Source organism: Lissotriton vulgaris, chromosome 3_1 (assembly GCF_964263255.1).
Source record: "Lissotriton vulgaris chromosome 3_1, aLisVul1.2, whole genome shotgun sequence".
Classification (NCBI taxonomy): Eukaryota; Metazoa; Chordata; class Amphibia; order Caudata; family Salamandridae; genus Lissotriton; species Lissotriton vulgaris.
In genome coordinates this window covers 836,247,458-836,259,811 of record NC_141689.1, presented here as the reverse complement: position 1 = coordinate 836,259,811, position 12,354 = coordinate 836,247,458, and the positions used below count along the sequence as shown (strand labels likewise).

Sequence of the window (12,354 nt, the reverse complement as noted above, 5' to 3'; positions counted from 1 at the left end):
AAATTTGCACACTACAATACTAAACAATTAAAATTCTGTAAAATATGGAAAATTGTGTCCGGTGTTTAAATATTTCAAGTCTACACAATCACTATTGCTTCATAAACCGTCTTGCTTCATCAAATTCGCTTTAAAATGCATGATTTTTACAGTCTTTTTTTAGCTTTTTGGGGGGCGGGGGGGGACCTCCCCCCCGAAGGTCACTTATGATAGTTGTGCTCACTCGATTCGCTCTCGACAACTTCTTCGCTACGCCACTTTCAAATGTCACCAGCCGCCACTGCTGGTGTGATCAAACCCTTGTGTCACTCACCTGAAGAGTGGATTTACAAGCGTGTGATTTAGGCGTGCAGGCAGTAAATAATGACTCCGGTTGGGCAACCACATTCCGTCGGTCTGCTGGCGCAAGACTGATCGACCGATTCTATTAGGCTACTCGAGCGTGAGCGTGCACGACTGTGAATGGCGTTTTACGTGCAGCTACGTGTAAGCATGTCGTTGCTAGGCAACGGATGCTATGTACGTCATGTTGCTTCCGTACACAATGGCCTGATCTTTCACCATCTAGTAATGTAGGCTAATGTGTCTAACTGAAGTGCCCTGTGCCCGAAGACAATTGAATCTGCGGGTTTCAGCCCAGACTGATATGTGCATGAATCTCATAACGTAGGCAAAGGGGGCACCACGTGTATAACTGATGCGTCAAGGCATTGTATCAAACATGGCCTGCACAAATAGAGTGAAAACAGTTGCAGCTATAATATCATCATTAACATATATTATTTATGCATCATAAACAGTCATAATGTAATCAGTAAGTAACCTCCTATAATTGATTGGTGCAAACATATTACAGTGGCGGGGTAGATCAAGAACGGTGGAGAGACAAATTTGGGTAATAAGTCCATAATGACCTGCACAATTGTGCAGAAGAACCGTAGTCATTACACGTTGCAAATGGTGCAAATACAGTACAGTGGCTGGGCGGATTAATAGTCACAGTATGATTGGTAAGTATCCACATATAATCAATTAGTGCAAATACATTACAGTGGTTGGGTGGCTTGAGAATGGTAAATAAACTACATATGCAAATATACACATAAGTTAATATTCAGCAATGGCATGTGCAGTTCTAATGGTACATCAATACATATTAGCGTTTTTGTCCGTCGTCGCTTTCAGTAGAGTCGGCTCCGATGCTCGCGCCCTTCGGTCGCCTCTGCCAGGCTTCAGCAGGGCCCGCGGAAGAGCGCAGAGAAGGTGTACCCCAGACAGACCCGGAGAGAACCAGAAGCCAAGCGCTCCTCCCCCCCCCCCCCCTCCCGCCCCCCTTTTCCGGCCCTGATCTCTTAGCCCACAGCGCTCCTCAACAGACAGTGCTGCACGACAAGACCTGCTTAGGAAGTCTAGTGAAAACCAGAGACCGCCATGAAAAGATCGAGAAGCCCGCTTGATCCGCAATATGAATGCGGTCTATATCGGACGCCGGAGAAGAGACACGCAGTCAGCGGGAACCAGGCGTCTATGCCTGAACCACGGTACTGGGGCACCGAGGAGTTGTGCGCCTATTTGAGCGCGCAGGGCTTTCCGGAGTTAGAGGGGCTGTTCAGAGAAAACCGTATCACTGGACGAGGGCTGCACTATCTGAGTGAATCTCATCTGGAAAATCTGGGTATAAGGCCTTTGGGTGTCAGACTCCGCTTACTTGACTGCTTGCAGAAATTGAGCCACAATTGTTTGCACGTAATGAAGGTGTTTAATGACCCTATCCACGGGCACATTGAGTTGCACCCGCTACTTATTCGCATCATTGACACGCCTCAGTTCCAGCGCCTGCGCTACATTAAACAGGTTGGGGGCTGTTACTATGTATTTCCTGGAGCCTCACACAACCGATTTGAACATTCAGTTGGCGTTGGACATCTGGCTGGGTGCTTAGTTCGAGCACTCCATGAGAGGCAGTCTGAACTGAAAATTAATCATCGGGATATGCTTTGTGTGCAGATTGCGGGACTTTGTCATGACCTAGGTCATGGGCCCTTTTCTCACATGTTTGATGGACGATTTATGCCACTTGCACGCCCTAAGAGAAAATGGAAGCATGAAGTTGCTTCTGTCCAGATGTTTGATCATCTTGTCTCCAGCAATGGACTTCAGGATGTAATGGAAGAATTTGGTTTATCCTTGCCTGAAGATCTGATTTTTATCAAGGAGCAAATAGCAGGACCTACAGCCCCCGAGGAAGATGCTCAAATGTTCTCAAGTCAAACCAATTCGTCTTGGCTTTATCAGGGAAGAACAGAAGAAAAGAGGTTTCTGTATGAAATAGTGGCAAACAAAAGGAATGGAATTGATGTAGACAAATGGGATTACTTTGCCAGAGATTGCCATCACCTAGGAATCCAAAACAACTTTGATTATAAGCGTTTTTTGAAGTTTGCTCGAGTTTGTGATGTAGGAAACAAAAAGCATATCTGCACAAGAGACCAGGAGGTTGGAAATCTGTATGATATGTTCCACACACGAAATTGTCTACACCGCAGAGCTTACCAGCACAAGGTTGGAAACATAATCGAGACAATGATTACAGATGCTTTGCTGAAAGCGGATCCTTACATCAAAATAGAAGGCGCTAACGGAGAACTGTATTCCATCTCTACAGCAATAGAGGACATGGAGGCATACACTAAACTCACTGATAACATTTTTCAACAAATCCTGCATTCTAGTGATCCAAATTTGTCTGAGGCCCGAGGTATTTTGCAAAATGTTGAGCGCCGCCAACTTTATAAATATGTGGGGCAAACTCATCCCAGATCAGAAATCAAGATTGAACAAGAGGAGTATGATGCATTGCCAGTTGAGATTGCTGAATCGATTCCACAAACATCCTTGCCTGAGGTGGAAATGAAGCCTGAAGATTTTATAGTTGATGTTATTCACATGGATTATGGCATGAAGATGCAGAATCCCATTAACAATGTCCATTTCTATTGCAAATCAGACCCAAGCAAAGCAATCAAAATTCGTAAAGATCAGGTTTCACAGCTATTGCCAGAGAGGTTTGCTGAACAACTTATTCGGGTTTACTGCAAGAAAAGTGATGACCTAAGCCTCAAAGCTGCAAAGAGGTACTTTGTTCAGTGGTGCATGAATAGAGACTTCACTAAACCACAGGATGGTGATGTGGTGGCCCCAGAACTTACTCCAATGAAAGCCAGCTGGGTTGATGAGGACAGTGATTATGGTGAAGAGGACAAGACTGCTCACAAACATGAATCCACCAGCTCCAAAAGACTTTTTAAAGATTGATCAATCATTTGAGTTGTTTCTTCTATATGTCTGAAGCAGCTGCCAATATAGAAGTGAACAAGCTCCCTAAAATAGCAACACAATATCTGTTTTTTGAAAAAGCAAATGGTGATCATGTGTAACACTCTTGAAAACTATTTTAATCTGTGTTCATCATGAATCTATGAAAAGGTTTGTTATGTGTAATTACAGAAACTGCCAACTTGTTTCACATTTAAAGATTTTATTTTGGAAAAAATATTTATTCAAATGTTTATTTCAGCAATGATGCTCTGATTCATGTGCATTTAAAACTTTAGTTTCATCAGCTGTATTCTTTATGCAAGTAAAACAATAACTACATATTAGCATTCTAGCTGGTGGTACATAGACATATAGTGGTTTTTGGTCTAATTACGTAAGGGTGCCAGATCCATGCATGTCCATGTGAATAACCTGATATACAGACAATCAATTGTGTTCCTAGGTTGCAAAGGAGCAGCCACCTGTTTAAATTGGATTAAAGACGAGTGGACCACAAACCTGCAGAGTTTAAAGTTGACCCATTTGTCTTGAGGTCTCTTCGAACTCATTCAGGCCATTCATAACAGTGTTAAGGGAATGTATCCACCTGTATTCCTTTAGATTCAGGGACATGGAGATTGACCCACCCCTTGGTGACGGGCAGATTTTCTCGGCCACCCACCATTTGATACTTTCTGGCTGGTGGTTGTGTAACAGGAAATGATCAACTAATGGGGCCCCCTGTACCTTGCACCTTATGCGGCTCATATGTTGTAGTATTCTAGCCTTTACTTTCTTGGTAGTCTGACCTACGTAAAGTAAATCACAGGGGCAGCGAATGACATATTAGATTAGTGCTGTTACAGTTTGTGAAGTTCAGTAGCTTGTGTGTTCTGTTGTTGTATCTCAAGGTGGGACCCTCGACCGTTAGTGGGCAGACTTTACAGTGATCACATCGGTGGTGACAAATTATTGGTGGTAGGCCCAAGTGGCCTCCGGTCCAGTGGTTCGGGGGGTTCAAGGTACGCCTTTACCACATTGTCTTTTATACTCCTACCCCTCTTGAAAGCGAACAGGGGATCTTTAGTGGTGTGGAGCTCACTTGCGAAAATGTTCCAGTATTACTTCACAATCTTCTTTATGCCATTGCTTTTGTTGTTGAATGTGGTCACACATACAATATTTTCAATTTCTTCCGGCTTCCCTCTTACTTGCAAAAATTGTTCCCATGGGCAGTACCAAGCACGGTTCCGTGCGCGTTTCAGCAGTCCTGTCGGATACCCTCTCTCTTTTAGGTGAATGGTCAGAACGTCTGTTTCCTTAAAGAAGTCTGTTCTCGGAGTGCAATTCCTTTGTAGCCTGAGGTACTGACCATAGGGTAAGTTGTCCCTCAGGCTGCTTGGGTGATGCAATTCGTACTTGATGAGTGTATTCCTTTCGGTGGGCTTGCGGTAGAGATCACAGAACAAGACCCCCTCTTCCACTTTGAATGTAGCTCAAGGAAGTCAATGGCTTTGTTGCTGCTTGTCATAGTGAACTGGATGGCACCTGTTCTCACATTTAACCAGTCACGGAATTGCTTGAGATCATTTTCAGTACCTGACCAAACCATCATGACGTTGTCTATGTAGAGTTTCCAAAACGAGATTTGGTTTACATATGGATTGTCGTGGCTGTATAGATGTTCCTCTTTGTATGCATCCATGAAGATGTTGTCCAGGCTCAGTGCGTAAGTGGTCCCCATCGCAACGCCCTTACACTGGTAGAAGATTTGTTTCCCGAAGATGAAGTAATTATGTTTCATAGCAATCTCCAAGAGGGCAATCAAGAAGTCAGTAGGTATCCAATGTGGCCTTATCCGTTTGTCCAAGGTATTTCTAATGACATCAAGTGCCTCGTCTTGGGGGATGAAGGTATAAAAGGTAGACACGTCAATTGTGACAAGTAGTTGGGTAGTTGGGTTGTATGGTTGGCCTTCCAACAGTTGGATGATGTGCATGGTGTCACACACAAATGATTTGGTTTATGGTATCCATGGTTGCAGGAAATGATCGATGAACTGATTTAGCGGTTCTAGGATCGATCCACAACCAGACACGATGGGCCTGCCAGCTGGTTTCTCTAGACGCTTGTGTATTTTAGGCAGAGTGTATATTGTGGGGATCCTGGCTTCTTTCTTGTTTAGGAAATCACACTCCGGTTGGGTCAGGAATCCCATTGCCAATCCTTCATCCGTACGTTTCTCAATCAATAGTTTGATCTCAGCGGTGGGGTCCGTTGGTTTATTAATGGAGGGTCTTAATGCCACTTAATCTATTTCTTACTTTCCTTGCACACCTCCTTTCACTGCCTTGAATCTCATCCTAGCAGAGTTTAGAGACCTTTATCACATCACCATCCTCTTAAAGCCTGGGTGAATGCAAACAAATTCCAGGAGGTAAGATTCAGCTCCCTTCTAATGCCCTGGATCATGGTGCCTGGTGGAAGTGACAAAAGTCTTCTGAGGACTGCCCCTTCTAATCAGTCCCACTCATAGGAGGGATCAAGGGAAAAGACTTCGGCACCATAGAAGCCCTTTGTAGGCCTTCAATAAAGGAATATAAGACAGCCCTCCATATTTTCAATTACATCTGGACAAAGAGCTGGCCTACAGCAATGACTTCTGCTTTAAACCATCCCAATGTATGTCCCATTTTAAGCTCCATTTAAAGGTCAATCCTTAATATTCATAGGAATCAACTGACTCCATCTCCCGGTTGTTTAAATGCCAGCTAAACTTTTTTACTCTTTTACCAAAGAGCAACACCTTAGTCTTTTCTACATACATTTTAAGCTGGTTCTGCTTGCTATATATTTCAAGGGCGTATAGTTTTCACTGCAGACCAATTGGGGTACAATCCAACAGTACCTGGTCGTCTGCTTAAAGCAGGCAGGCAATGTGCTGTTTCCTGACCTCATTGAAGTACTTTGTTTGGGTTATGAAAGTAAGGAGGTCCGCTAAAAGTAAAACAAAAAAAAGGGGTCTAAAACACACTCCTGCCGAAGGTCACTCTTGATGGGGATTCTCTGGGATAGCCGGCCCGATTTATCTGGCTCCACCTGGGTCCAATTGGCAGAGTGTAGGGATTTTCATACACTAAGGAGGTTCAGGGGAGCTCTCGGGCAACACGTTTTCTCCATAGGGTTTCCCTGTCCATGGAATCAAAGGCTGTCCTGAAGTCAACAAAACAACAGCACAGTCTTTGATTCACTTTCAGAACCTTCTGAATGATGGCCCATGAACAAAACAATGATCTATGGTGGAATGGCCCTCGCAAAAGCCCCCTTGCTTTATTGGATTTATCTTAGATTTGAAAGCCCAGTCTTCCAAATTAGAAAGAATAAATGAAGAATACCTTAATGTAGATGTCCAAAAGGCTAATCAGCTGATAATGTATAGGAGCTGAACCATTCCCTTTTTTATGATGGGTTTTACTATTGACCCTTGGATGGAGGCCCGTTGAGGCACTCCAGCAAAACAATGCCTAATGATTGCTGGTGTTGTACGTGCACAATATGCATTGCCTCCGGGTGAGTTGAGTGAGATCTGTGGGTCACTACTTGTCCATTCCTTCAGCTCAGAATTGGTAAGTAGGTCTATACATGTGCTTAACAAAGGAGCATGAAGAATTTGCCAGGTGTGTTTACATAATGCTTGGAAAAAATGTATCAGCAAAACAGTGCTCTCAGAAGAAATTGATGTACTGCCATAAAATGTAAGAATGAAATAGGGAAAAAGTCTGCTTACATTAGCAGTCAGCTCATCCATTCAGAAGCAATGTACAGCAACATTGCTCCAGAGTTGGGACAAAAATAATAGGGAGAAAGGCTGTTGAATAATGAGTAAATATAAAAAAGAAAGCAATTCAATTACAAGCAAGTGGACCCTACAACAGCACAGATAAAGCAATCAGGGGGAAAGGCCTAAAAGAAATATTTTTGTGATAAAGCCAATATATGCAAATGAGAAGGAGGTGCTTGCAAGCAGAAAATAATCAATCACAATAACAAAGTCAGAAAGTATTAACCTTGAAGTCCAGATACAGCTGGAGTAATAACTGATCATGCACCACTCCGAAACCACAGCCAACCAACCATAAAATAGGGACATACGTTAGCTAGTGGTAGAACAGGAGAAAGAAGAATGGGATTAGAGAGAAAACAGAGACACTGGATATCACCACTCTGCAGGGAACTTACTTCGACCAGGTCATAGTGACTGTCTAAAGGTAAGATTAGGATCTTTAATATTTTTGCAGCATCTAACAATTGCTTTCATAAATGATATACCTTCAGACTATCCTTGGTCTCAGAATCTCTATTTTCCAGTGGAAAAATGTCTGATATAAATATTATCTATGAAACCATGGTCCGAAGGGTTTGGAATAACATTACACATTTCACTGATATGGTAACAACCTTCTGTTTTGTGTGAACACGCATTTTTATTTGAATATACATTCAAGGCTGTTTTCACAAACAATAATATAACGAGCATTCTTCATAATTATATATGACATCAATGAAACAGTTCTTTGACAAATAGGGTTTGCCTGCACAACACGAATGGATTACTAAGCAGGCATGGGAAAGATTTAGCAATGCCAGATAACTGGTGTAAATTGGGTTATTTTGTGTAATGAGATTTATGTGTGATTTTGCCAATACGCCACATGACATAACGAGATTCCCATATGGGTAGCACCAGTTTCTTTAATGTGATTGGTCATCAAACATTTTTAGGGCCATTCGGAGAATTCTTCCCCTGCTTCCCTTCAAGGCGAGAAGGATTATGGTGCAAGCTCTCATACTCTCCCACCTTGACTACGGGAATGCGCTGTACCTAGGTGCCCCGCAGGCAACCTTGCAAAAAGTTCAAGTAATCCAGAACTGCGCAGCCCGCCTACTGCTCCAAATTCCCCGGAGACAATCAGCCAAATCCGCTCTGAGAACTCTGCACTGGCTCCCCATCCGGGCCAGGATTCAGTTCAAGGCCATGTACCTGGCTCACAGAGCCATGTGGAAATCGGATCCGGCCATCTTACACTCCCTGGTCACCCCCTACCATCCCTCCAGAAATCTTTGTTCCAGCTCAGCCTTCCTCGCCACGTCCAGGAAAGTCCGGCGCTCCAAGTGGGGTGGACACTCTTTCTCGCTGAATGCCTCAAACCTTTGGAACTCTCTCCCCTCCACTTCAAACCAAACATACTGGCCTTTCACAAGCTTCTTAAAGCTCACCTGTTCAGTAATGTGCCCTAAATTGTCTGCTTCTCTGTGCGGTCCATAAGCGCTACGAGGCCTCAGGGTAGCTACTCGCTATATAAATATAATTTCATTCATTCATTTGCAGTAGGAAGATAATGCTCATGTTCAGGTTTGGAGTTTTGCATAATAAAAAAAAAATCACCGAATGGCCCTAAAAATGTTTGATGACCAACCACATTAAAGCAACTGGTGCTACCCAAATTGGAATCTCGTTATGTCACGTGGCGTATTGGCAAAATCACAGTAACAGGTCCTTTAACATGAAAGGTCAGCAAACATTAGAGAAATACATTTTTGAGAGCAGTATAACAAATCTGAACATGAGCTGCAGTATTTTGAAAACTAGTGACTGGGAAATAAAATTAAATGACATGTTTGAGTTGAATTTGTGCCCCAAAAGACCATTCAATGTATTTATTATTTTAGCACAAAGCACTTTTTTAAAACAGAAAGGCAGTGCCATTGAGACTAGAAATCTACAATACATACAGTAGCAATGTCATCTTCCTGTCCTGCGATGGCTCTCTCTGCTTTGGCCAACCCTTGGCAATTTTGGATTTGGAGTTTGGAGGGAAAACATCACTCTCTGTTGTCTGCAATCTCTGCTACATCCACACTAAACTGTGGCGTCATCCTACAGTGAAGTATGGGGAAAAATAAAAATAAACGTTTATCTAAAAAAACAGATATTAAATGTTTCTTATGTTGGCTATTAACGTAAATTCATTTTTATATTTGTATTTTAAATGTAGAACACGATAAATGTTACAGCACTATTATCATATCATAAATATGCCCCCAAGTCCCTGCAAAACACAACACTCAACCGGGAGACATCATATTCTACAAAGCCCAATCCATGCATTTTTTACAACATGGGTAGCTTCCATCCAGGAAAATCTAGCATGCTCACACATTTCTGAAAACTAAAAACCGAGGGGTGTCCGGGATTGGTGTGACCTGTCTGGTTCTAATGAGGGGTTCTTTACCAGAAGCAGCTGCAAGCCTCTAACTGTGCCTAAAAGAAGAAACTTTCCTCACATTTCTGAGGGCAAGTTCCTAAATCTGTGGGAGCCACAACTTTCATACCACCTAGTGTTGATAATTAGACATGTCCCTGGGGTTATGTCAGTTAAGTCCCAAAAGCTTCTTTTCTAGTGTTTGGGATGTAACTGACATCATGCCAGAGACACGATGTAATTATCATGTAAACGTAGAAAGGATAGCTGATTGAACTTTGAAAATTATACTCACTTACTCGCCTGAAGAAGTTCCAAAGTCTTTAAAAGAACAAAATGCATTGGCTGTTAATATGTGACTTTTTCATGGAAAAGTGCTTGTGTGGCAGGGCCTAGTGCTCATGACAAGAACAAATCAAACCAGGGTCAATGAAAGTCCTGAAGAGACAAACCCGCTCAATGCCCACTGGGTGGGAGGGGGGCACAAATGACTGGTTTACCTCGCATGGAGTGAGGGCAAGGCCTAAAGACAGGGTGGGAGGTCCACACCACTTTACTTTGCCAAAATGTGAAATCTCTCATGTCCAGTGGGCTTTGAACCTCTAGGGTGACAGATTATGGGCAACCTCTCCAGTCCATGCAAACCACCTCTCTGCCCCTGAATAATGCTACATTCCATTCTGGGGTGTTAGAATAAAGTGATGCCACGATTGGCTTCACTCATCCTTTTGTTTGTTTTGGAGCAACGTTGAAATGCCTTTGTATATTAGCCTTTCTGTTACCCTGTGTCAGATTTTGGGTAGACACCTCCAGTCCACTCCCGGGGGGGAAGCGAGACTGAAGCCTATGATCTAGGGTTTGAAATATGCTGTGATATCTGGGTAAGCCACTCCTTCCTCCATTTTTCGAAGCTATTTTTATCTAGTGCTGTAGGGATTTCTGACACCATTAGGAAGCACAGACTGCTGGGGGCAGAAAGGCTGTTGCCCCTGTTTCAAGGATGGAGGCTTAACCTAAGCCAGAGAGGACTATGGTGCAGGGTGCCTAAATTGGGGCTAGGCTGCCAAAACGATTCCAGTGCAGGCAGAAAGGACAGGAATGCATTGTATCGTTTAAATACTGTACATTCCTGCCCCTTCACTTTGGCTGTGTTGTCCTATGCCAACACGCCATAAATGAGGCCCTGAACGACTAATGTACTGTATTGTGGACTTGGTACTCTGTTGTGAATGCAACTGGGTACCCTGTCTTTCAAACCCTTGGTCCATCTGCCTCATTTACAGTCGCCAGACCATCAACTGTCTATCAAAGGTGCCTTTGTCAATAGAAAGTTTCCTCTGAAGATCCAACCGAGTAGGGCCCATTGGAAGAAAGGCAATACACCCATCACCCTATTTATTGTGGATTTATTCTGTCTGTCACCGCCAGGTAAAACCTGGCGATGAGGGACAGAAAAAGCAATAATGACCTCCACACACCAGAAGACTGCCAGGAGGTCCATAGTTTTTTGTTTTTCAAAAGCAAACTCTTGCTTTTGGAGTTTATTTTTGTAAAAACAAAAATCCAACCCAATGGGGGCCTTCCACCCAACTTTTTGTACCTTGAAGGGGAATACCAGGATGGCAGTTTCTTTGAATAAGCAGGGATGATAGCTGGTTCAAATGGTTTTGTACTGTTAAATACTTTACACATTTTTTCTAAGTTAAGCCTGTTTGCTCTGCAACATAGCTAGGAGGGATTGAGTCCAATTTTAAATCATTTAAACTGTGTTTTTAACTGTCATGATGTCAGTACTTATTACTTGAGTTGGACACACAGCTACACCAACTGGTAACCCATTTTCTTACATTCATTTTAAAGAATGCAGCATCATTGCCATGCAGCAAGAGCCATCCAAATGAATAATGATGAAAAGGTACTTATCATTGAGCTAAAGCTTAACTCCCTTTGCAGCAACACTAAGATCAATGGCAAATAACAATCAGATATTGACAGGCATATACTAAATTCAGGGTCGGTTTTAGTACTGGTGGTGCCTGGTGTGACAATCTTTTTTAGCACCCTCCCCCATGACCTCCCAGCCACTACCGCCCGAAAAAGTGCCCCTCATCTCTCCATAGCCCCATTCTCACATACATTGCATTTGTTTTAGAGCACTGGTAAAGGCTGGCTTTATTAATCCACTCAGCTAGCCACATAAGACATACAGATCTGTTCTTTGCAGCAAACTAATTAGCCCTCTGTGCTACTTTATGGCGAGTAAAAACTGCCACTAGACAAAACTTCATCTCTCTCTCTCAGGAACATTAATCACAAGAATGATCTTGACATTTTTATTGCTTCCTGAAAGCTGGATGCACAAGAAGTTCTGCATCAAGTGCTTTTGAATTATAAATTATTGCTAAACACAGTACCCCCCCTGAGATTCGTGCCCCCGTCCAGGTCAGCGCCCAGTCAAGCAGTACCAGTTGCACTGTTCTAACGCCGAACCGTACTACATTAATGATGTTGCATTGGATCCAGACCTTGCCTATCATTAGAACCAAATCTTTATCATCCATAAATTAGACCCTTAACCAGTTAATAGTTCTCAGCTATCCAGACCTTGGTGGTTCTTTGTTTATTCAAATGTTGAAGTTATAATGGAGCGGGGACTCTCATTGTGCTGGGGTTTAGCAAGAAGAGGAATACTTGGATGTGCTTTTTAAAAAAAGATAATTGATGGTTGGAAGGTCTTGATGATTAAAAAATAAACGGTGCTCTGGATGTGGGC

The 12,354-nt window shown here is 42.9% G+C and overlaps 1 pseudogene across 1 annotated transcript; it reads left to right on the top strand.

Annotated features, from left to right (window-relative positions):
- The first annotated feature begins 1,201 nt into the window (after positions 1-1,201).
- On the top strand, positions 1,202-3,836 carry LOC147727103 (deoxynucleoside triphosphate triphosphohydrolase SAMHD1 pseudogene; annotated as a pseudogene). Its single transcript, XR_015309309.1, has one exon. The product of XR_015309309.1 is annotated as a deoxynucleoside triphosphate triphosphohydrolase SAMHD1 pseudogene (transcript).
- Positions 3,837-12,354: the final 8,518 nt, after the last annotated feature.